Source organism: Calidris pugnax, unplaced genomic scaffold, assembly GCF_001431845.1.
Source record: "Calidris pugnax isolate Ruff unplaced genomic scaffold, ASM143184v1 scaffold141, whole genome shotgun sequence".
Classification (NCBI taxonomy): domain Eukaryota; kingdom Metazoa; phylum Chordata; class Aves; order Charadriiformes; family Scolopacidae; genus Calidris; species Calidris pugnax.
The window spans coordinates 4,405,710-4,416,190 of NW_015090902.1; positions in this window are offsets into that span (position 1 = coordinate 4,405,710).

The window sequence follows — 10,481 nt, forward strand, 5'->3', positions numbered from 1 at the left end:
GCAGGCATTCTTATGGAAATAATAGCTTTCTCTTTAAGACAGGAATTTGTCTTTATTACCCATGTTTCACTCAATACGGAATGATATGATAGCTTATTGCAAGCCCCAGTCATTTGGGGAGATTTTGCTGAAGGTGGGATAAAACAAGGATAGGTCTCAGTAAGCAGGCTATCATTTTTTCAATTCCAGTTGAACAGTTATGCTTCTGGGGATGATTTCTGAGGAAGGAGACTGCATAATTTGTGCAGTCAGTTTTTGAGAATACAAAGTGGGAAAATCAGCAGGGCAGCTTTAATCTGCTTAATCTTTCATCAACTTAGGGTCTATGTACCATCAGATGACCCAAAGATGCATACATAGAAAGGGTATTTTTGGTGCCTATAAAGGTAAAAAGATAGATATAAAACACACACAAAGGTGCTTATTCCTCTGCAGTTGATGCTCCGCCGGTGCTGTGGAAGGAGCCAGGGGGAGCCTGAGGAATCCTCAAGAGTGTTAGAAAGGCAGAAGTCATCAGAGACCTGACATGCTCTTGGGGATAGTCTTAAACTGAGCACTGGAGATGACAGCGCTGCCTCACCTCTTGAGAAACAGGGAATAGAGGCACAACTTGACTACAATTCCGGAGAACGAGCTGCAAGTCAGGCATCTGCCTAACAGAGATGCTAGACTCTTATCTTTTAACAGGCTGCCACGATCAGTTATTGTGAGATATCACTCATCTTCTCTGACGAGGAATTTCTTGCTTTTGCACAATTAGCAGAATGTTACTCAGATCACAAAGAGCTCTATAATTTTGCCGTCAGAGGGCTTGCCAAAAAAAGACCAAGTTCCTGCCTCTTTGTTAACACTCCTTCAAATATTTTGTACATTACAGAATTACTTCCACTGAGCCCAGCGAAATGTCCCCAGTGTTAGAGCACCAGAGAGGGTTACAGCAGCCTCCACAGAACAAGGGAGACCAAAGGTAGACACCTCATTTGGAATTAATCGGAGTATATGGACCCATGCCAGCTACATCCCAGAACAGCATGTTGTGTACTCCTCTAAAAAGAAACAATTACCCTTTTCTTCAGCTCTGTATGTTTTGGGGGTTTTATAAGGCTTGCAAGGGGCAATGGGGCTGCACAGAGTTAATTAGTTTTCTGACCTGGACAAATATTTTACGGTTCTTTTGTGATGCTTCTAGAGCCTTCATTTGCCACCCGAGAAATACATACAACAACTGGTGGAAGGGCAGAGGAACATTTTTTTGTTGGCAAATGTATACGTGGAATGACAGAGCTTTTATGTATGTTGTTTTTTAACTACGAGCTAAAATAAATGTAGCTTTAGAGGGACTTTTTTCCTTGCTGTCTTGGCCATCCAGTTGAAAATTGGTTGTTTTCAGCCTGTTTATTTGTAATCCTTCCTTTCATGTTGCTTTCAAGGAAATGTCACTTCCTGAGAACAAAAGGTTAAGTCACTCAATGCATAACTATATAATCAGTCTGCTTGACAAGCCTAGTTGCTGAAAATATTAAAGAATGAGCACCTGACTAGTCGACAAGCCATCTCCATTGACGTAAGTTCCTGTTTCAGCATTTTAATTATTCTCATGGGTCATCCCATCTTCAGAAACGTCAGGACTGATGTTACCTCATCACCGGTAAACACCAGCAATTTGTTTTTTCCAAGGATTTAACTCTGCCTCTTCAAACCAGAATCTAGAATTAGCAATGAAGTTGCTCAAGCCTGTCCCAATTGCATCGTCCTGATCAAAGACTAAGGGGATGTGCCACTCACTGCTCAGATTGCTTACTCTAGCCAAAAACCTCTTTAGAAAGCTACCAAAAGTATTGTTTTGATACCAGTCAAGATTTCAAAGTGTAAGTAAGTGTCCTATTTATTTACACAAATATTCTGTGCAACTACCACAACATCCCACTGCATTTCAGACTGCCCTAGATCAGTTTTTATTATTCAAACACATAAAAAGCCATGAGATAACTGCAACTAACTTGCTGTTTGGAGTGCTTGGAGTAAATGTTATGAAAAGCTGAGTGTTTCTTGCAATCAGTACAGATAGCAGAAAAACCAGTATGCAATCAAATGCAAGGAGTCTTTGGATGTTTCAAAGTATCACCATAGAATCTTGCAATTTTTAAATCCTTTTTTATTTTCCTGGGATTTTTTTATACTATCTCATGGCAGTAATGGCAATTCATTTTGTTGAACTATCTCATTACACCACCAACAGGAGATACTGTGATCTATGAGCTAGAACAGAAACTTTATTGTTATGTGATATAAAGTGGAAATTTATATCAATGCAAATGTGGGGGGGAAAAAGTGTTAAATAAAATAAACTACTACTTCAATACCTATGGGTATTTCTCATTGCCCCAGCTTCGGGAAAGGATGCTCCTTTAAATACCGTACTGATTTTTGTGAAATGTAAGTAAATGTTTCCTATCTTTCAAAGGTGACCTGTTATTTGCTGTCCTTATTTTTTCATATCTAAAATAACGAGACCAGGAGAAACATCAAAATTCTTTATATGATTATACAAGGCAATAATTTTTTCTTCATTGTGTTATTGATGAAAATATGTTTGAAGGCCTTCCTCCTATTCACTTACATAAAAACAATAATTAATTCATGCTGCAGCCTATTCAAATTCATGGATATGACATTGTCTATTCTCGATCATAAAGGAAATAGCATGAATGCTGGTCCACTTCTCAGTGCTGGATTCCTCACTGACATGTATCGTGTGCTTGTCATCCTTCCTAACAACGAATTCAAACAATTGGAAATGGGAAACAGACGCTTGGCACTCTCTGCTGGAAACCAGACACTTAAAAACATGGAAAACTGAAAGTCTGAATGAGGTTACAGATTTAACAACTTGCATCAGGGGTGAGACAATGTAATAAGCCTTTGTTTAAGGTATTTACGCAATAATGTGCACAGAGTAAGATCCACACAAAAATGACATAGAAGTGGAGGAAGCGTGTAACAGAATAGTGTTAATTAGCCACAGAATAATACAATAAATATGCCGGGGGTTGCGTGTGTTTGCTCTTTGACTCAGCGCAATCAAGTCCTGCTGGAGCACAGATGCTCTTTACAGTTTAGTATTTTGTTGTGATAAATTCCAATTCACAAGTCACTGACTCAAGCCCCAATTCAGCAGCCTGTCCACATCTAATCACATGCTTAACTTTAAAGTATATACTTCAGCATTTGTTGGGTTACTGGTAAATTGATTATTAAATTAATAAATATTTAAAATAGCGAATCTAGTAACATTTACCACGTACATATTAGGGTAACACCTTCAATGTGTATGAATATTTCAGCTGAAAAATTTAACACACAAGTATGTAATGAAAAAAGTAAACAATTGTCCCCATTTACTACCATTTCATAGAGATATATAGCTGTGATGCTGCCATCAGCACCCATGCAGTTTATAAAGTTGGCATCCCCTGCCTCACACTGTAGGTGCCAGCCTACTTCATGGTGGCCCTAAGCATGGTTTATTACATCTTTGAGACTTTTGGAGCATTTTGCTGAGAAAGAGAGATACCAGACTGGACAACAGAAGATTACAACTAATTGTCTACTGGTTGGCATATGGAATGCATAATAGGGCTTTGAGTATTGCTACTTTAAATACTTAGCAAATCTCAACACGCCTTTGCAGAAGCAAATGAGGAGAATATACTGCTGATCTCTAATTATTAGTGCCCTCTCTATACATACACAGCAATATTATAAATTATGATCACCCTTTCATTTACAGGTACTTTGCTCATATAATTAAATGAAAGTTCTGAAAGATTTGGTCAGTATTTTTATGTTTTAGTGCCTAAGGGTAAAATTCATCCTTCAGCCACTGGTTTGAGAAAAGGATGAGGATAACACTCACTAAAGCAAAAGCAGTCCCAAGAGGATGCCTTGCAACTCCAGAACTGTACCACCAGCAACAGCACTTCTGCTGACTCAGTTACACTGGAGCAGGTGGGTTTGGAGTAAGAGGATATGCTTTGCCAGAGGTATAAAGGAAAACAGAAATATATAATGTATGTTCCCATATGTATGTTTATAGGTTTTGGTCGAAACAATATTAGTAAAATCTAGGTGTATGCACTTTCTCTGAATGTGTTTGAGGAGGGCAGAGAGGATGTAATTGGCTTATTTATAATTTTTAAATTAATACTGGCTATATTTATTATATTTTTTGATGCCTACTAATGAGATGAGAATTTGTCCCTACTCTGCAAAGAGCTACAACAACGTAGGAAAAGCAGAATGGAAAAAAAAACATGCAGCACTGTTCCTGGGATCCGTGGGATAATCCTTTGCTCCCAACACCACAAGTGCAAAGAAGCAAAGCCCATAATGCTCAAATAATTCAGTGGTCAAACCTGGCTCTATTAAGTGATGCAAAACAATCATTACCAAAAACCAGCTAGACCATAAAAATGAATATGGCTATGTTCCAAATTAACCCAGTAGTCTTCCATAGTATCAGTACATTACTGATGACATTCGTTATAGTAACAGCTAGGAATAATAACCTATTGTTCTTCTAGTTTACACAGAAAATTTCTAATTTACTATGGTGAAGGGTACTACAACAGACTAGTGGCGTTGGTTTCAATGAGCAGTGATCAAGTAAACAAAAAGAGCACAGAAAATGTGAATGCACAGCCTAAAATCCCAGCATTTTTCATGCTTTCGGGTACTTCAGAAAAGCATTATCAGTTTGTTTTTTTCCCGAACATGTAATTACCTTATATATTTCCATACACACCTTGACATTCTACATGGTATCCTAGATATGTTATTCAAGAAATCCTAAAAATAGTAGTATAAATAGACAAAACAGTGACTTCTTAGACTTCCCACATTTTTTAACTGATTAGACAGCATTATAGCTTTCACAGCAGCAAATACTATAATTAAGTCTATCAATTTCATTACAACTTCACTGTTTTCACCTGCTCATTCTCCTTCTCCAGAATTACCCTTCTATAGCTGGTTTCATCCAAAATAGCATCTGAGATGCATGATTATAATTTGGGGCTTATTGCGAAGGCTGTTTTTGGAAAGTCCATAAAAAACCTGTTCATTCCTGTGAACTGAGTGTACGGGATAAATGAAAACGAAGAGGGGCTCACCATGCAGCTTTGGGGATGGTCTGCCTTGTGAAGGTTTTTGTGGTTCCTGTCCCCCACTGCCATCATTGTCCTTGTCTCAGGAGTCACATCCACACTGGAGGTACCTCAGCACCCAGACCATCAGCCAGAAGCTGCTGAGCTGCCCCTGCTTGAGGACTTAAAAGAAATGGGGTGAGGCCATGCTGGTGCTCACAGAAGAGGCTGTCCTGCTCTTTCCACCCGCTGCCCAGACACCTTCTCTTGTCCACATTTGGCTGCTTATCCAGCCTGATACTCAGCCCATACAGTTCACTGAGCTGGCAGAAAACAAATCCAGATATAAATGAAAAAAGAAGTCAGTTGATTTCTGCTGGCTTACTGAGCTAGGTCCTGGTCTTAGAGAGAGAGTGGGACCACGCAGCCAGGGATGAGGGGGAGGTGAGACAGAGCAGAACCACCTCGTTTTACATCAGCAAGACCAGCAGCTTAAGAGAGATGAGGTTCTTGTTCTCCTCTGACGTCACCTCAAGTTGAACAAGCACCAGTTTCCATAGTAAACCCTCTCACCAGGTGTTTAAAGTTAAACCAAGTCCTTTAGACAGGACAGACCTAGAGGTGAGGGGACAATAACCTCGGTGGAAGGGTGAAGGCAATAAGCAGGCAGGGACTCCCTTGCCTGGCTGAGCTACGGCATTCACAACTGTACTCTCTTGAGAGAAAACTTACAAGAACTTCAAACACCAAAACTTAACAGAAAAGGAAAATAGTAAAATAGTTACTTTGCAAGAATTGGAGACAAGAGCAGAGTCAGGAGAGTTTCCAGCTGAAACTTTTTACTTAGTGCCATGAAAAGCAGGAACTGGATCCAGCAGCATCAAATACTCCTGGGAAGAAGTCACATTGGAGTCCTTACACAGTCAGCGACACTTTGATGGGTACAAAGGTTGTCTCTCTGAGTCCTGATATAGCCAATAACAACATATTTTTAAAAATTCAAACTAAAGATCAAATTTCCAGAGAATTATTTTTGCCCGATAGTGAAGCTGGCGTTTTTCCTTAAAACATACCTGAATTCTTTCAACCCCCCAGGACGGTGAAACTACTCCGTGTGAATGACTCTTTCACGTGAAAAACTCTCTTACGCTCTGTAAGCATAAAAGGAGCTCAGAAATTATGTCTGGCGAAGTGGATATCTCTTATGAGACTGCCAAAAGAATTTATGTGCTGTTTATGAAATGTGGGTGACGTTATAAAACTGCCGTATCACTGAGAGCCTTTATCTGTGTGAAATCTGCTATTTCTGGTAGCATTTCTGTCATTTATCTCCCAGGCCAGAGACAGTGAATGATTATTACACGTAGAAGACATCCACATAGATGAGACAGTCGTGAAGCAAAAGGCAGGCTCAGGACCAGGCATGAATTGGTAAAGCAGTTCCCTACCTTTTTCTTCAGAGAGAACATTTGAGGCAGTGAAATTTCCCTGGATGGCTTCCAGATTTTGTTCAGTGACTATCTAAATAAAAACACAGAAGGCAGTCCTGGAAGCAGGGATCAGAAACGCACGCCTTGGCTCCCGACGGAGAGCCCCGAACAGGCAGCAAAATCTTCCTTATCTTCTCCTGGAGAGTAGTTGGATTTCAAAAGAAACGCAGTGCAGAGTCTTTCTTCTCTAAAATGACCCACAGCAGTTCCAAGACTTATTATGACTCATGTTTATACCTCCAAGGGCTGAAAATTAGACTTCCTCAGCTGCCAGGGACGGAAGCTACTCTGTAATAAGCTGGGGCTTAGATATACCCTGTGAGTTCATCTCCCAGAGACGGGCACCTGACTTAAGAACCTTTTGGGTCTGGACCCAAGAGTCAGAACTGCATTTCCCTGGCTGAGCTTATCTAAGATTTTTCCTAAGTCGGCTGCTCCAAAGCTGGTCTTGTTCTTGTACCGCACACAAAGAGCATTTTTCTTTCAGCAGTTTGCTCTTGAATTTAATGCTAGATGTTGTAGCATATGGACTCATTTGCAGATAAATTCACAATATCTTATGAAATTCTGGCGATGAAATAACATTCTGCTGTCTGTACTTTGGCCTCAAGAAATCTTCTTGTTCGCTAAGTGTAAGTATTATAATGCTAAAATGAATACACTTGTTCTCTCATTCTGTCATTATAGAGATTATCATTATGACCTTACGCTAATGTGCTATTTTCCACATGTCCATTGATTTACAAGACTCCATCATGCCTTGAAACAAGCCGTTACGTATACAACAGAAGCACTATAGCTCTCCATTCTCAGTCTAATCATGTGCTGCTGCATCTCTGTTCTTTCCCAAGGCTTCTTTGTTTTCCAGAAACCCAGGACTGTAGCTACAAAAACATAACATACCTGGTGCCTATTTCTCTACAACAGCCCATGTAAGATAGCAGAGGACAGCAAAAACACATCATTAAAATCAGAAATAGACTTTTAAAAATCTTTTTTTCTTATATTAGTCAGATAGTTGTCTGGAAAAGGAAATGAGCAACAGTTCTTTAAAGCATCTTTAACAATTCTTTGTAGTTCTGATCTAGTCTGATCCAAAGCACTGCTGGCAGCTGCACTATTAATGTGCATTATCCAGAGAGAAGAACAGAGCAGAACTCTCCTTTGCTACTCTTTTTTTTTTCTTTTTTCCCTTTTCTTTTCTCTCAAAAATGCTGTGAAGCTGTTACAGAAGTCACAGTCCCATGCTCCAGATGGGAGAGCAAAGAGGAACACACGATGGCTCACTCTCTACTTATGTGTTTGGGTTTCTGTCCAACAAACAGTGACGGTCTGGCCTGAGCACTCAGTTGAAAGGACTGGGAAATGCTCCAAAAGCCCCCAGTTCAGATGTGCCCGAAGAAGCTCTTACAGCTATATTTACTTTTAGCATCCTTTGCAGTCCCTGCTGACACACCTCACGCTGATTTCAAAGGGAAATTATATGAATCCATACTGACACTTTCAACAATGACGCTTTCAACACACTGACCTTATGCTTTTATAAATGTAGCTTCTTTAGCTCCTCCGTTCCAGCATATTGGCTAGGAGAAGGTACTTTGGTCACTTCTTTGTGACAGTGGTTGCTACTTGAACTCAACTAAGTACTCACACAAGTCATGTGGAAAGGCTGCTAAGATACAACACAGAGAAGAAATGAATAGGTGGATAGGATGCTACTGTACAACAGCATTTGCAACTGGGATCAAGGAGCCTGGAGCGGGTATGACACGGTCAGAAGATATGCTGCAGCATGGGGAATCCCTGACTTTCACACCAAAGAAGCTTGTTAATGACTGCTGTCACCTTAACGAGTGCTTAACCTGTGGAAATGTTAAGCCGCATGTCTTGTTGGTGATGGTCACTGGCACTGGGATGGCCACAATTTGCTCTAACAGAAATGCCAGGAACAGAGGGGCATACAAGTCTTTCAAAGGGTTGTTATTGCCAAGTACAGATGAGCCTTGTAGTACCAGGGGTTAAAGAGAAGGTCTCAGGAGGTGAGTTCTAGCTACAATTACCTACAGGGACTATTGATGTCTCTGCTAAGGAAAAGTCAATGAGGTGGAGAGAAAAGTCCTGCTGGAGAACAGAGGAGAAAGAATATTCAGAAGCGGCTGAAGTCTCCGCGGGCTATCCTTTAGGCTAAGAACAAATCTTCAGAATTTTCATTTTTGGCCAAAAAACACGGTTGAAAATTTAATGATCTGTGACACAGGTAAGCCAGACGGTTCAAAAGAGACTACTGTCATGTTTCCTTATATCTATAGCAATATGACTTAAAGTGGCCTGCTTGTATTGGAACACTTTTAGATATAGGTATCAAGAAGGCTTTTCCATTACTAGGATAGACTGCTTAGGGTTTTGTTGCTGGCTGGGTATCCTGTGCTGCAATATCTGTAGAATATCTGAGGACCTGCTTATAATTCCCGTTTCTAAACAAAAGGTGAAAAAATCCACACCCTAGAGGGATGAAGCAAGAAGCCTGACTCAAAAACTAGCTTCAGTTCATTTCCAAGGTAGAGTCAAGAAAGGTACTTCAAAGGTGATTATTAATGATTCTTTAAAATTCTTCAGTGGTCTATCTTCTAATGCAAGCTGCATGGAAAATGTAAAAAGAAAACTAGTTTTGACAGCAAACACTGGCCTGGGATTAGGGAAATTGGATAAGGAAGATGTCTGTGTGAACCACAGGATTCGGTGCAGGGTGGCCAGCAAGGAGGAAGATGAAGTCTTCCATGGGATGTAAGCTGTTCATCTCAGCTTCTGTGCCTTTAACTAAGCTGCACCTGGTATTGCTTATAAAGAATGTAAGATAAGTTAAACATGGCATTTACTTTGCTTTCATGCAGATTTCTATTACTTTTACTTAGATTACATGCTGTAATTGTGACTTTGTACAGACATACATTCTAGACAAGAAACGAGCAATGCCAAAAGGTTAACGGAGTTCAGAACTGACAGCTGCCTCACAGTCATATTTAAAGGGTTTGCTCAGAGCAGGCTTTGCCCTTTTGTGCTCCTGCAGTATTATCCAGGTAGGGTGCTGATGATAGAACCAGCATCAGCAGCTTGCAGAAGTGGTGGGGAACACAAGAAATGAAAAAAGTGGCTACATATCCAGAAGCCCTCTGTCTGGTGCCTTCAAAACCTGAAACCCAGGCACCATCTGTCTGGTGCCCTCAAACCTAGAAACCCAGAAACCCTTTCGTGATGCCTTCAAACCATGGTGGGTCATGAGCAAGACAGCTTCTTCTGACAGCAGCAAAGGTCATTTCTTTCTTGAGGACCACAGGTGTGAGAGACGTGGCTGGGAGCAAGCTGGATGTCTGGTACACAGCTGAATCCCATCCCACATCACCATCGGAAGGAGGCCATGGGGAGAGGGTGGTGTGACCTGTCCTGGCAGGTCACGGGTTGGTCACACCTGATCTCAGAGACTTCTTTGCGTACATTAAAGCACAAAGATGCTTGAGTGATTTAACTGTTCAAGGGAGGCAGCCCATCACTGCAAAGATTATATCTGCACATAAACAGCTGCATTCATATGAAAGCCTAACGGATGCTTTATTAGGAGCAGCACAGATTTTTCTGTGGCTTGATTTGTTGCCCATATGAGTTAGTCTCCAAAATGCACCTTTTTTTTTCCCCCAAAAGGCTGCAGGGACATCATTACAAAACTGGAGCCTAACACTTGTCAGCGTGAAGGCTTTAAAATGTTTCAATTTAAATAAATATGGAAAATTGCTATCTCTATTCATCCTTTTTTTTTTGTATTCCTTATTTTCTGTGTCAAAATTTTCAGTCA